Source organism: Pseudophryne corroboree, chromosome 6 (assembly GCF_028390025.1).
Source record: "Pseudophryne corroboree isolate aPseCor3 chromosome 6, aPseCor3.hap2, whole genome shotgun sequence".
Classification (NCBI taxonomy): domain Eukaryota; kingdom Metazoa; phylum Chordata; class Amphibia; order Anura; family Myobatrachidae; genus Pseudophryne; species Pseudophryne corroboree.
The window spans coordinates 204,834,490-204,849,791 of NC_086449.1; the positions used below are offsets into that span (position 1 = coordinate 204,834,490).

Below are 15,302 nucleotides of genomic sequence, written 5' to 3' on the forward strand. Positions count from 1 at the left end.
TAAAAGGTCGACAGTGCTTATGGTCGACATGTACAACATGTCGACACAACTATTTTTTTCACTTTATCATCCACGTGGGCTACGGTTGTGAATAGTAATCTGTGCCGAGCAAGGCACCTTGCCCGAAGCTTGCGAGCCATGCAATGAGACACGGTACACTAATTGGGGTTCAATGTGCTGTGATGGCGAAAACGACATAAGAAAATAAATGCTGTGTCAACCTTTTTTGTGTCGACCATTTGTCATGTTGACCCTTTACAGCGTCGACCTTTAGACCATGTTGACATTTCACATGTCCTTTTTAGCATGTCGACCAATAGTGGTCGACCTGTGACCCATACCCACAAGGGAACGTGGCTTTTGCTCAATTAGAAAAAATAAGATTTTACTTACCGGTAAATCTATTTCTCGTAGTCCGTAGAGGATGCTGGGGACTCCGTAAGGACCATGGGGAGAGACGGGCTCCGTAGGAGACATGGGCACTTTAAGAAAGAATTTAGTTCCTGGTGTGCACTGGCTCCTCCCTCCCTGCCCCTCCTCCAGACCTCAGTTAGAGAACTGTGCCCAGAGGAGATGGACAGTACGAGGAAAGGATTTTTGTTAATCCAAGGGCAAGATTCATACCAGCCACACCAATCACACCGTATAACTTGTGATAACAATCCAGTAAACAGTATGACAATAACACAGCATCAGTTCACGCCCGGTGCAACAATAACGTAACCCTTATTGAAGCAATAACTATATACAAGTATTGCAGAAGAAGTCCGCACTTGGGACGGGCGCCCAGCATCCTCTACGGACTACGAGAAATAGATTTACCGGTAAGTATAATCTTATTTTCTCTAACGTCCTAGAGGATGCTGGGGACTCCGTAAGGACCATGGGGATTATACCAAAGCTCCCAAACGGGCGGGAGAGTGAGGATGACTCTGCAGCACCGATTGGGCAAACATGAGGTCCTCCTCAGCCAGGGTATCAAACTTATAGAATTTTGCAAAGGTGTTTGCCCCTGACCAAGTAGCAGCTCGGCACAGCTGTAGTGCCGAGACCCCTCGGGCAGACGCCCAATAAGAGCCCACTTTCCTAGTGGAATGGGCCTTGATCGATTTAGGTAACGGCAATCCTGCCGTAGAATGGGCCTGCTGAATCGTGATACAGATCCAGCGAGCAAGAGTCTGCTTTGAAGCAGGGCCGCCAAGCTTGTTGGCTGCATACAGAACAAACAGTGCTTCTGTTTTTCGGACTCTAGCCGTCCTAGCTACATAAATTTTCAAAGTCCTGACCACATCAAGGGACTCGGAAACCTCTAAGTCCCGTGTAGCCACAGGCACCACAATAGGTTGGTTCATATGAAAGGATGAAACCACTTTTGGCAGGAACTGAGGACGTGTCCGCAATTCCGCTCTATCCATATGGAAAACCAGATAGGGGCTTTTATGTGATAAAGCCGCTAATTCCTATACTCGCCTAGCCGAAGCCAGGGCTAATAACATGACCACCTTCCAAGTGAGATATTTCAACTCCACCGTTTTCAGTGGTTCAAACCAGTGTGACTTTAGGAAGTCCAAGACCACATTAAGGTCCCAAGGCGCCACCGGAGGCACAAACAGAGGCTGAATATGCAGTACTCCCTTAACAAAAGTCTGAACTTCTGGGAGAGAAGCCAATTCTTTTTGAAAGAAAATGGATAGGGCCAAAATCTGGACCTTAATGGAGCCTAATTTAAGGCCCAAATCCACTCCAGTTTGTAGGAAGTGAAGGAAACGGCCCAGATAGAATTCTTCCGTAGGAGCATTCCTGGCCTCACACCAAGAAACATATCTTCGCCATATACGGTGATAATGTTTTGCCGTTACTTCCTTCCTAGCCTTTATCAGCGTAGGGATAACCTCAACCGGAATACCTTTTTCCGCTAGGATCCGGCGTTCAACCGCCATGCCGTCAAACGCTGCCGCGGTAAGTCTTGGAACAGACAGGGTCCCTGTTGCAACAGGTCCTGCCTTAGAGGAAGAGGCCACGGATCTTCCGGGAGCATTTCCTGCAGATCTGGATACCAGGTCCGTCGTGGCCAATCTGGAACAATGAGGATTGTTCTCACTACTTTTCTTCTTACTATTCTCAACACCTTGGGTATGAGAGGAAGAGGAGGAAATACATAGACGGACTGGAACACCCACGGTGTCACGAGGGCGTCTACCGCTACTGCCTGAGGGTCCCTGGACCTGGCGCAATACCTCTGTAGCTTTTTGTTGAGGCGGGACGCCATCATGTCTATCTGTGGCAGTTCCCACCGACTCACAATCTGTGCGAAGACTTCTGGATGAAGTCCCCACTCTCCCGAGTGTAGGTCGTGTCTGCTGAGGAAGTCTGCTTCCCAGTTGTCCACTCCCGGAATGAACACTGCTGACAATGCGCTTACATGATTCTCCGCTCAGAGAAGAATCCTGGTAGCTTCCGCCATTGCCGCTCTGATCCTTGTGCCGCCTTGGCGGTTTACATGAGCCACTGCGGTGATGTTGTCTGACTGGATCAGAACTGGTTGGTCGCGAAGTAAGGCCTCCGTTTGACGTAGGGCGTTGTATATGGCCCTTAGTTCCAGGATGTTGATGTGCAGACAAGTCTTCTGACTTGACCAAAGACCCTGGAAATTTCTTCCCTGTGTGACTGCTCCCCAACCTCGGAGGCTTGCGTCCGTGGTCACCAGGATCCAATCCTGAATGCCGAATCTGCGGCCCTCAAGAAGGTGAGCACTCTGCAGCCACCACAGGAGCGACACCCTGGCCCTGGGGGACAGGGTGATCAACCGATGCATCTGTAGATGTGATTCGGACCACTTGTCCAACAGATCCCATTGAAAAGTCCTAGCATGGAACCTGCCAAAGGGAATGGCCTCGTATGAGGCCACCATCTTTCCAAGGACTCGAGTGCAATGATGCACGGACACCTGTCTTGATTTCAAAAGGTTCCGGACAAGAGTCATAAGTTCCTAGGCTTTTTCTATCGGAAGATAAACCCTTTTCTGGGTCGTGTCCAGAATCATGCCCAAGAAAGGCAGACGAGTCGTAGGAACCAACTGCTACTTTGGGATATTGAGAATCCAGCCGTGTTGTTGTAACACTTTCAGTGAAAGAGATACGCTGTTCAGCAACTGCTCTCTTGATCTCGCTTTTATGAGGAGATTGTCCAAGTACGGGATAATTGTGACACCCTGCTTGCGCAGGAGCACCATCATTTCCGCCATTACCTTGGTGAAAATCCTCGGAGCCGTTGAGAGACCAAACAGCAACGTCTGAAATTGGTAATGACAGTCCTGTACCGCAAATCTTAGGTACGCCTGATGAGGTGGATAAATGGGGACATGAAGGTACGCATCCTTTATGTCCAGTGACACCATAAAATCCCCCCCTTCCAGGCTGGCGATGACCGCTCTTAGCGATTCCATCTTGAACCTGAACCTCTTCAAGTATAGGTTCAGAGATTTTAAATTCAATATGGGTCTGACCGAACCGTCCGGTCTCGGAACCACAAACATGGTCGAATAATAACCCCTTCTCTGTTGAAGGAGGGGAACCTCGACCACCACCTACTGAAGATACTATTTTTGTATTGCATTTAACAGTATCTCCCTTTCTAGGGGGGGAGACGGTAGGGCCGATTTGAAAAACCGGCGAGGAGGCACCTCTTCGAATTCAAGCTTGTAACCCTGAGACACAATTTCTATTGCCCAGGGATCCACCTGGGAGTGAACCCACGTGTGGCTAAAATTCCGAAGACGCGCCCCCGCTGGCCCCGACTCCGCCAGTGGAGCCCCAGCGTCATGCGGTGGATTTTGCAGAGGCCGCGGAGGACTTCTGTTCCTGGGAACTAGCTGTATTGTGCAGCTTCTTTCCTCTGCCCCTCCCTCTGGCAAGAAAGGACGCACCTCGGACTTTCTTGTTTCTTTGTGAACGAAAGGACTGCATTTGATAATGCGGTGCTCTCTTAGGCTGTGAGGGAACATAAGGCAAAAAATTTGACTTTCCAACCGTAGCTGTGGAGACCAGGTCCGAGAGACCTTCACCGAACAATTCCTCACCCCCGATGGTCCCTGCGACATAGGATCAGGCACGGGTTGAGACCCTGCCTGTCCCAATGCATCAGCCTTGTCTAATCTTTTATGCAAGGAATTTACATTATCATTTAAAACCTTCCACATATCCATCCAATCAGGTGTCGGCGCCGTCGGCGGAGACACCACATTCATTTGCTCCCGCTCCTCTCCCACATAGCCTTCCACATCAGACATGTCGACACAAGCGTACCGACACACCACACACACAGGGAATGTCCTTTCTGAAGACAGTTCCTCCACGAGGCCCTTTGGAGAGACAGAGAGAGAGTGTGCCAGCACACACCCCAGTGCTATATAACCCAGGAATAACACAGTAACTTAATGTTAACCCAGTAGCTGCTGTTTATATACTTTTTTGCGCCTAATTATGTGCCCCCCCCCTCTCTTTTCAACCCTCTTCTACCGTGTATCAGCAGGGAAGAGCCTGGGGAGCTTCCTCTCAGCGTGCTGTGGAGAAAAAATGGCGCTGGTGAGTGCTGAGGGAGAAGCCCCGCCCCCTCGGCGGCGGGCTTCTGTCCCGCTTAAATTTTATTTCTTTGGCGGGGGCTCCTACATATATACAGTGCCCAGCTGTATATGTGTGTTCATTTGCCAGAATGAGGTCCCAAATGCTGCCCAGGGCGCCCCCCCCTGCGCCCTGCACCCTAACAGTGACCGGAGTATTTGTAGGTGTGTGGAGCAATGGCGCACAGCTGCAGTGCTGTGCGTTACCTCCAGTGAAGATCACGAAGTCTTCTACCGCCTGTGAAGTCTTCTTGCTTCTCATACTCACCCGGCTCCAGTCTTCCGGCTCTGCGAGGGTGACGGCGGCACGGCTCTGGGACGGACGGCGAGGGTGAGATCCTGTGTACCGATCCCTCTGGAGCTAATGGTGTCCAGTAGCCTAAGAAGCAGGTCCTAGCTTCAGAGAGTAGGGCTGCTTCTCTCCCCTCAGTCCCACGATGCAGGGAGTCTGTTGCCAGCAGAGCTCCCTGAAAATAATAAACCTAACAAAAAACTTTCTATCAGCAAACTCAGGAGAGCTCACTGAAAAGCACCCAGCTCCTCTGGGCACAGAATCAAACTGAGGTCTGGAGCAGGGGCAGGGAGGGAGGAGCCAGTGCACACCAGGAACTAAATTCTTTCTTAAAGTGCCCATGTCTCCTGCAGAGCCCGTCTCTCCCCATGGTCCTTACGGAATCCCCAGCATCCTCTAGGACGTTAGAGAAAAAATAAGAATTTACTTACCGATAATTCTATTTCTCGTAGTCCGTAGTGGATGCTGGGGACTCCGTCAGGACCATGGGGATTAGCGGCTCCGCAGGAGACAGGGCACAAAAGTAAAAGCTTTAGGATCAGGTGGTGTGCACTGGCTCCTCCCCCCATGACCCTCCTCCAAGCCTCAGTTAGGATACTGTGCCCGGACGAGCGTACACAATAAGGAAGGATTTTGAATCCCGGGTAAGACTCATACCAGCCACACCAATCACACTGTACAACCTGTGATCTGAACCCAGTTAACAGCATGATAACAGCGGAGCCTCTGAAAAGATGGCTCACAACAATAATAACCCGATTTTTGTAACAATAACTATGTACAAGTATTGCAGACAATCCGCACTTGGGATGGGCGCCCAGCATCCACTACGGACTACGAGAAATAGAATTATCGGTAAGTAAATTCTTATTTTCTCTGACATCCTAAGTGGATGCTGGGGACTCCGTCAGGACCATGGGGATTATACCAAAGCTCCCAAACGGGCGGGAGAGTGCGGATGACTCTGCAGCACCGAATGAGAGAACTCCAGGTCCTCCTCAGTCAGGGTGTGCCCCTGACCAAGTAGCTGCTCGGCAAAGTTGTAAAGCCGAGACCCCTCGGGCAGCCGCTCAAGATGAGCCCACCTTCCTTGTGGAATGGGCATTTACATATTTTGGCTGTGGCAGGCCTGCCACAGCATGTGCAAGCTGAATTGTACTACACATCCAACTAGCAATCGTCTGCTTAGAAGCAAGAGCACCCAGTTCATTGGGTGCATACAGGATAACAGCAAGTCAGTTTTCCTGACTCCAGCCGTCCTGGAAACCTATATTTTCAGGGCCCTGACAACATCTAGCAACTTGGAGTCCTCCAAGTCCCTAGTAGCCGCAGGTACCACAATAAGCTGGTTCAGGTGAAACACTGACACCCCCTTAGGGAGAAACTGGGGACGAGTCCGCAGCTCTGCCCTGTCCGAATGGACAATCAGATATGGGCTTTTGTGAGACAAAGCCGCCAATTCTGACACTCGCCTGGCCGAGGCCAGGGCCAACAGAGATATTTCAAATCCACAGATTTGAGCGGTTTAAACCAATGTGATTTGAGGAATCCCAGAACTACGTTGAGATCCCACAGTGCCACTGGAGGCACAAAAGGGGGTTGTATATGCAGTACTCCCTTGACAAACTTCTGGACTTCAGGAACTGAAGCCAATTCTTTCTGGAAGAAAATCGACAGGGCCGAAATTTGAACCTTAATGGACCCCAATTTGAGGCCCATAGACACTCCTGTTTGCAGGAAATGCAGGAATCGACCGAGTTGAAATTTCTTCGTGGGGCCTTCCTGGCCTCACACCACGCAACATATTTTCGCCACATGTGGTGATAATGTTGTGCGGTCACCTCCTTCCTGGCTTTGACCAGGGTAGGAATGACCTCTTCCGGAATGCCTTTTTCCCTTAGGATCCGGCGTTCAACCGCCATGCCGTCAAACGCAGCCGCGGTAAGTCTTGGAACAGACATGGTACTTGCTGAAGCAAGTCCCTTCTTAGCGGCAGAGGCCATGAGTCCTCTGTGAGCATCTCTTGAAGTTCCAGGTACCAAGTCCTTCTTGGCCAATCCGGAGCCACGAGTATAGTTCTTACTCCTCTACGTCTTATAATTCTCAGTACCTTGGGTATGAGAAGCAGAGGAGGGAACACATACACTGACTGGTACACCCACGGTGTTACCAGAGCGTCCACAGCTATTGCCTGAGGGTCTCTTGACCTGGCGCAATACCTGTCCAATTTTTTGTTCAGGCGGGACGCCATCATGTCCACCTTTGGTCTTTCCCAATGGTTCACAATCATGTGGAAGACTTCCCGATGAAATCCCCACTCTCCCGGGCGTCGGAATGAACACTGCTGACAGTGCTATCACCTGATTTTCCGCCCAGCGAAGAATCCTTGCAGTTTCTGCTATTGCCCTTCTGCTTCTTGTGCCGCCCTGTCTGTTTACGTGGGCGACTGCCGTGATGTTGTCCCACTGGATCAATACCGGCTGACCTTGAAGCAGAGGTCTTGCTAAGCTTAGAGCATTGTAACTTGCCCTTAGCTCCAGTATATTTATGTGGAGAGAATTCTCCAGACTTGATCACACTCCCTGGAAATTTTTTCCCTGTGTGACTGCTCCCCAGCCTCTCAGGCTGGCATCCCTGGTCACCAGGACCCTTCCTGAATGCCGAATCTGCGGCCCATTAGTAGATGAGTACTTTGCAGCCACCGCAGAAGAAACACCCTTGTCCTTGGAGACAGGGTTATCCGCTGATGCATCTGAAGATGCGATCCGGACCATTTTTCCAGCAGATCCCACTGAAAAGTTCTTGCGTGAAAACTGCCGAATGGAATCGCTTCGTAAGAAGCCACCATTTTTCCCAGGACCCTTGTGCAATGATGCACTGACACTTTTCCTGGTTTTAGGAGGTTCCTGACTAGCTCGGATAACTCCCTGGCTTTCTTCTCCGGGAGAAACACCCTTTTCTGGACTGTGTCCAGAATCATCCCTAGGAACAGCCGATGTGTCGTCGGAAACAACTGCGGTTTTGGAATATTTAGAATCCACCCGTGCTGTCGTAGAACTACTTGAGATAGTGCTACTCCGACCTCCAACTGTTCTCTGGACCTTGCTCTTATCAGGAGGTCGTCCATTTTCTTTGAAGAAGAATCATCATTTCGGCCATTACCTTGGTAAAGACCCGGGGTGCCGTGGACAATCCAAACGGCAGCGTCTGAAACTGATAGTGACAGTTCTGTACCACGAACCTGAGGTACCCTTGGTGAGAAGGGCAAATTGGGACATGGAGGTAAGTATCCCTGATGTCCCGGGACACCCTTGAGTGACTCCATCTTGATTTGAACCTTTGTAAGTGTTCAAATATTTCAGATTTAGAATAGGTCTCACCGAGCCTTCTGGCTTCAGTACCACAACATAGTGTGGAATAATACCCCTTTCCTTGTTGTAGGAGGGGTACTTTGATTATCACCTGCTGGGAATACAGCTTGTGAATTGTTTCCAATACTGCCTCCTTGTCGGAGGGAGACGTTGGTAAAGCAGACTTCAGGAACCTGCGAGGGGGAAACGTCTCGACTTTCCAATCTGTACCCCTGGGATCCTACTTGTAGGATCCAGGGGTCCTGTACGGCCCCAGCGTCATGCTGAGAAACTTGGCAGAAGCGGTGGAGGCTTCTGTTCCTGGGAATGGGCTGCCTGCTGCAGTCTTCTTCCCTTTCCTCTATCCCTGGGCAGATATGACTCTTATGGGGACGAAAGGACTGAGGCTGAAAAGACGGTGTCTTTTTCTGCAGAGATGTGACTTAGGGTAAAAACGGTGGATTTTCCAGCAGTTGCCGTGGCCACCAGGTCCGATGGACCGACCCCAAATAACTCCTCCCCTTTATACGGCAATACTTCTTTGTGCCGTTTGGAATCTGCATCACCTGACCACTGTCGTGTCCATAAACATCTTCTGGCAGATATGGACATCGCACTTACTCTTGATGCCAGAGTGCAAATATCCCTCTGTGCATCTCGTATATATATAAATGCATCCTTTAAATGCTCTATAGTCAATAAAATACTGTCCCTGTCAAGGGTATCAATATTTTTAGTCAGGGAATCCGACCAAGCCACCCCAGCTCTGCACATCCAGGCTGAGGCGATCGCTGGTCGCAGTATAACACCAGTATGTGTGTATATACTTCTTAGGATATTTTCCAGCCTCCTATCAGTTGGCTCCTTGAGGACGGCCCTATCTGGAGACGGTACCGCCACTTGTTTTGAAGAGCGTGTGAGCGCCTTATCCACCCTAAGGGGTGTTTCCCAACGCGCCCTAACTTCTGGCGGGAAAGGGTATACCGCCAATAATTTTCTATCGGGGGAAACCCACGCATCATCACACACTTCATTTAATTTATCTGATTCAGGAAAAACTACAGGTAGTTTTTTCACACCCCACATAATACCCTTTTTTGTGGTACTTGTAGTATCAGAAATATGTAACACCTCCTTCATTGCCCTTAACAAGTAACGTGTGGCCCTAAAGGAAAATACGTTTGTTTCTTCACCGTCGACACTGAAATCAGTGTCCGTGTCTGTGTCGACCGACTGAGGTAAATGGGCGTTTTAAAGCCCCTGACGGTGTTTGAGACGCCTGGACAGGTACTATTTTGTTTGCCGGCCGTCTCTGTTGACATTATCACGTAATTCCTTGAATAAGCCATCCATTCCGGTGTCGACTCCCTAGAGAGTGACATCACCATTACAGGCAATTGCTCCGCCTCCTCACCAACATCGTCCTCATACATGTCGACACACACGTACCGACACACAGCACACACACAGGGAATGCTCTGATAGAGGACAGGACCCCACTAGCCCTTTGGGGAGACAGAGGGAGAGTTTGCCAGCACACACCAAAAACGTTATAATTATACAGGGACAACCTTTATATAAGTGTTTTTCCCTTATAGCATTTTAATATATATAGTCATATCGCCAAATAAGTGCCCCCCCTCTCTGTTTTAACCCTGTTTCTGTAGTGCAGTGCAGGGGAGAGCCTGGGAGCCTTCCCACCAGCATTTCTGTGAGGGAAAATGGCGCTGTGTGCTGAGGAGAATAGGCCCCGCCCCCTTTTCAGCGGGCTTCTTCTCCCGTTTTTCTGAGACCTGGCAGGGGTTAAATACATCCATATAGCCCCCAGGGGCTATATGTGATGTATTTTTAGCCAGAATAAGGTACTATCATTGCTGCCCAGGGCGCCCCCCCCCAGCGCCCTGCACCCTCAGTGACCGCTGCTATGAAGTGTGCTGACAACAATGGCGCACAGCTGCAGTGCTGTGCGCTACCTTATGAAGACTGAAAAGTCTTCTGCCGCCGGTTTCTGGACCTCTTCACTTTTCGGCATCTGCAAGGGGGTCGGCGGCGCGGCTCCGGGACGAACCCCAGGGTGAGACCTGTGTTCCGACTCCCTCTGGAGCTAATGGTGTCCAGTAGCCTAAGAAGCCAATCCATCCTGCACGCAGGTGAGTTCACTTCTCTCCCCTAAGTCCCTCGATGCAGTGAGCCTGTTGCCAGCAGGACTCACTGAAAATAAAAAACCTAACAAAACTTTTACTCTAAGCAGCTCTTTAGGAGAGCCACCTAGATTGCACCCTTCTCGGCCGGGCACAAAAATCTAACTGAGGCTTGGAGGAGGGTCATAGGGGGAGGAGCCAGTGCACACCACCTGATCCTAAAGCTTTTACTTTTGTGCCCTGTCTCCTGCGGAGCCGCTAATCCCCATGGTCCTGCCGGAGTCCCCAGCATCCACTTAGGACGTCAGAGAAAAACATTTAAACCATCCGAATTAAAGAGAATATAAATATTTAGGCCCTCATTCCGAGTTGATCGCTCGGTATTTTTCATCGCATCGCAATGAAAATCCGCTTAGTACGCATGCGCAATATTCGCACTGCGACTGCGCCAAGTAATTTAACAATGAAGATAGTATTTTTACTCACGGCTTTTTCATCGCTCCGGCGATCGTAATGTGATTGACAGGAAATGGGTGTTACTGGGCGGAAACACGGCGTTTTATGGGCGTGTGGATGAAAACGCTACCGTTTCCGGAAAAAATGCAGGAGTGGCCGAAGAAACGGGGGAGTGTCTGGGCGAACGCTGGGTGTGTTTGTGACGTCAAACCAGGAACGACAAGCACTGAACTGATCGCACAGGCAGAGTAAGTGTGGAGCTACTCTGAAACTGCTAAGTAGTTTGTGATCGCAATATTGCGAATACTTCGGTCGCAATTTTAAGAAGCTAAGATACACTCCCAGTAGGCGTAGGCTTAGCGTGTGTAACTCTGCTAAAATCGCCTTGCGACCGATCAACTCGGAATGAGGGCCTTAATTGGGATATTTATATATACGTGCAGTGTTCAGTGTTCCACCTTCCATCATAAACGTACGGTTATGTAAGATCAGTCAAGTGTGATGGCAGCAGTGGAATGTGATGCTGGCTATACTGTGCACAGAGACTCACTGAGGTGCAGTATTGTAAGCACATCAGTCAATGTTTTCTTACTGTGTACGTGTCTGAGAAGCTGTGCGCACGTGCAGTGAGTGAATTGCGATTGTGGTTGCACAGAAGAATTAGTTACAAACTGAGTGACAGGACGACATCGTTTGGGGGTAGGAACAGGGAGTGATTGGGTAAACGTAGGCGTGTCATGGCCGTTCAGATGGCGTTTTCTTGGTGTGCATAAATTAGCAGTTGCAATCTTACATGCTGCTGGAGAGCCCTCAGTGTCCCGGGGGAGCAGCTCAGCCTGCACGTCTTTAGAGGAACACAAACTCTCCAACATGACCTGATTTGCAACAATGGTACCGATGTATCAGCAATTATATGCTGTTGAAAGGAAAAGTTGTGACTGCAGTGGCCGTCCCTATGCTTAGGTTAGCTTCTGCCCATATTAGCATATAATCACAATTGCATATGGCAAAAGATAGCAACGACGGCAGCAAGAACAACCGTACCTCAATGAGGCTCATGGTGCCCATACACTTGTGCCATGCCCCGCAACGCGACATCGCGGGGCATCGCAACGGCAGTTCAGGTGCGATGAAATCGCACCTGAACTGCCAAAGTGATTACCATGCGATCATGCGATAGATCGCACGGTAATCACGTGATAGGTACGTCACCGCCGAGTGGGAGCGCGCAGTGCAGTGCGATATATAGCGTGTGTTTTCAAAAACACATGCGATCGCACTGCGATTTGATAAATATTAAATGCAGCACATACTATCTTGAGACGCGAGGTTCGACCGGCGTGCCCACGCAGCATCGCGTCAAAAGGTACCTAAAATGTGCATACAATCCTGCGATTTCTCTCACAGATGCGGTCGAAATCGAAGGTTAGCACCGATTATCTCACAAGTGTATGGGCACCATCAGAGCAGCAGTTTGAGATCAGATATATCTATTGGGTGTACTACGAATTGCCGGCTGTTGGAATCCCGGCGCTCAGCATGCCGGCACCGGGATCCCGACAGCCGGAATGCCGGCAGCCGGGTGAGCGCAAAAGAGACCCTTGCGGGCACAGTGGCGATATTTATTCTCCCTCCAGGGGTGCCGTGGACACCCCAAGAGGGAGAAAAGTTGTCGGTATACCGGCGCAGGTATGCTGAGCGCCGGGATCCCGACAGCCGGTATAACGATATATATAACTCCTGCTATAATGCCTACATAGGCATAAGGTGGTTCACGCTATGTGAGGATTTGGTACATGTACCAGGTACTTAGCCTTTTGCAGATTTGTGTGAAATCTCCTACATTAGGCTATTAGTACACTTATGCAGAAACTACAATTTCTACATGTTACGGGGGGAAAGAATAATACATTGTCCCCTTTGTCCCCACAGGCCAACAAGATTTAGGTCGACAGTCATTATGTCGACATGGTCAAAAGGTCGACACCGTCATTAAGTCGACCTGAACAAGGTCGACATGGGGGAAAAGTCGACATGAGTTTGTTTACTTTTTTTGGTGTCATTTTCTTCGTAAAGTAACGGGGAACCCCAATTAGTACAACGTGTTCGCTCGCCATGCTTCGGGCAAGATGCCTCGCTCAGCTACCGCTGCGCTCGGCACAGGTTACCGTTCCCAATCGTAGTCCACGTGGATCGTAAAGTATGAAAAAGTGAAAAAAAGTGAAAAACTCATGTCGACCCTTTGCCATGGCAACTTTGTTCATGTCGACCTTTTGACCATGTCGACCTAATGACCGTAAATTGTCCCCATATGAAACATCATCTTTACCTCCATTATTTAATCTAAAAAGTCATGATCCTGAAATGGAAAATCTTTCAGATGCCATTGCGTCGACATCAATACATCAATGTATTGTATAATTGTTATATATATATATATATATATATATATATATATATATTGAGCATATGCATTTACATCATTATACTGTACGTGGCATAGCTAAAGTGATAGAATGAGAAGCAAAAGAGAAAGTCAATAATTCGAATACGTTTAGTGGATTGTTGGGGGATGTGTCATGGGAGGCAGTACCTGCAGGCACACATCTGTATGATCAGGCAGTCCTAATCCCAGATACATTATGTACAATATTGGCAGTAATCTACTGTAGATTAAACACATAAAACTTTTGCAATATAAAGTTAAGTACAGTTAGTAAAGCTCTTGTAAACTATATTTCCACCACTCTGCTCCAGTCAACTGCTAGAATAAAGCATCTGATACAATGTAAAAATAAAGCACCTTAAGGAATCTCTGTAATCGTTTACCAGCCACGCACCACATGTCAGTATACAGAAATATCTATATGTCCCCACCAAGCATGCACTGCATAGGTTTGCAGCAGATCTGTCATCCACAGTCTGGTACTTACTACACGCGTGGGAGACCCTTTGCAGCGGTGACTGTACTGTGGTGTCTCAGCCCTGGCAGGTCTCCTCTCTCACTCTCAGCTCTCGCACTGTATGCAACGTTCTAACCCATCGTCCGTCTGTCTCACTGTCTGTCTGTCCTATTACTTCCTCAATCCTGAAGGAGGCGGGGCGACTCGCGCGACTTCCTTGCTAGGGCGGTGATAGTGCTGAGAACAAACCCTGTGGCTGATGGGGGCAAGATACAATAGTATATATCTCCCTGCTGACTGGTGAAGTCAGTGATTGCCTAAAGGACATGCCAGGAACGCAGTCTATAGTGAGATATATTGTCATCAAAATAGTGTGCAGTGCTGCTGTGTTACATATGCTGTATAATATATAGTGCTGTGATGTTATGTGTGGTGTGTAATACGTACTAATATGTTTTCTCTGACGTCCTAGTGGATGCTGGGAACTCCGTAAGGACCATGGGGAATAGCGGGCTCCGAAGGAGACTGGGCACTCTAAGAAAGAATTAGGACTACCTGGTGTGCACTGGCTCCTCCCTCTATGACCCTCCTCCAGACCTCAGTTAGAAGTTAGAATCTGTGCCCGGCTCGAGCTGGATGCACACTAGGGGCTCTCCTGAGCTTCTAGAAAAGAAAGTATATTTAGGTTTTTTATTTTCAGTGACATCTGCTGGCAACAGACTCACTGCTACGAGGGACTTAGGGGAGAGAAGCGAACCTACCTGCTTGCAGCTAGCTTGGGCTTCTAGGCTACTGGACACCATTAGCTCCAGAGGGATCGAACACAGGCCCAGCCTCGGTCGTCCGGTACCGGAGCCGCGCCGCCGTCCCCCTTGCAGAGCCAGAAGCAAGAAGAACGTCCAGGAAATCGGCGGCTGAAGACTCCGGTCTTCATTAAGGTAGCGCACAGCACTGCAGCTGTGCGCCATTGCTCCCCATGCACACCTCACACTCCGGTCACTGATGGGTGCAGGGCGCTGGGGGGGGGGGGCACCCTGGGCTGCAATAAGATTACCTTACATTGGCAAAACAAATACACATAATATAGTCATTAAGACTATATATGTGTAGAATCCCCTGCCATATATCCATAAAAAAAGCGGGAGAAGTCCGCCGTGAAGGGGTCGGGGCTATCTCCCTCAGCACACTGGCGCCATTTCCTCTCACAGCTCCGCTGGAAGGACGCTCCCCAGGCTCTCCCCTGCAGTTTCCAGGCTCAATAGGGTAAAAAAGAGAGGGGGGGCACTAAATTTAGGCGCAAATACTATATATATAGCTGCTATAGGGTAAAATCACTCATTATAGTGTACATCCCTGTGATTTATAGCGCTGTGGTGTGTGCTGGCATACTCTCTCTCTGTCTCCCCAAAGGACTTTGTGGGGTCCTGTCCTCAGTCAGAGCATTCCCTGTGTGTGTGCGGAGTGTCGGTACGGCTGTGTCGACATGTTTGATGAGGAGGCTTATGTGGAGGCGGAGCAGGTGCCGATAAATGTGATGTCACC

General features: G+C 49.4%; 1 protein-coding gene across 1 annotated transcript in view; it reads right to left on the bottom strand.

Annotated features, from left to right (window-relative positions):
• The window catches only part of LRRK1 (leucine rich repeat kinase 1), a 244,638-nt gene extending 230,651 nt beyond the window's left edge, over positions 1-13,987 (bottom strand). The window contains exon 1 of the mRNA XM_063925660.1: positions 13,791-13,987. The gene's annotated coding sequence lies outside the window, so the exon portion shown is untranslated. The remainder of the gene's footprint in view (positions 1-13,790) is intronic.
• Positions 13,988-15,302: the final 1,315 nt, after the last annotated feature.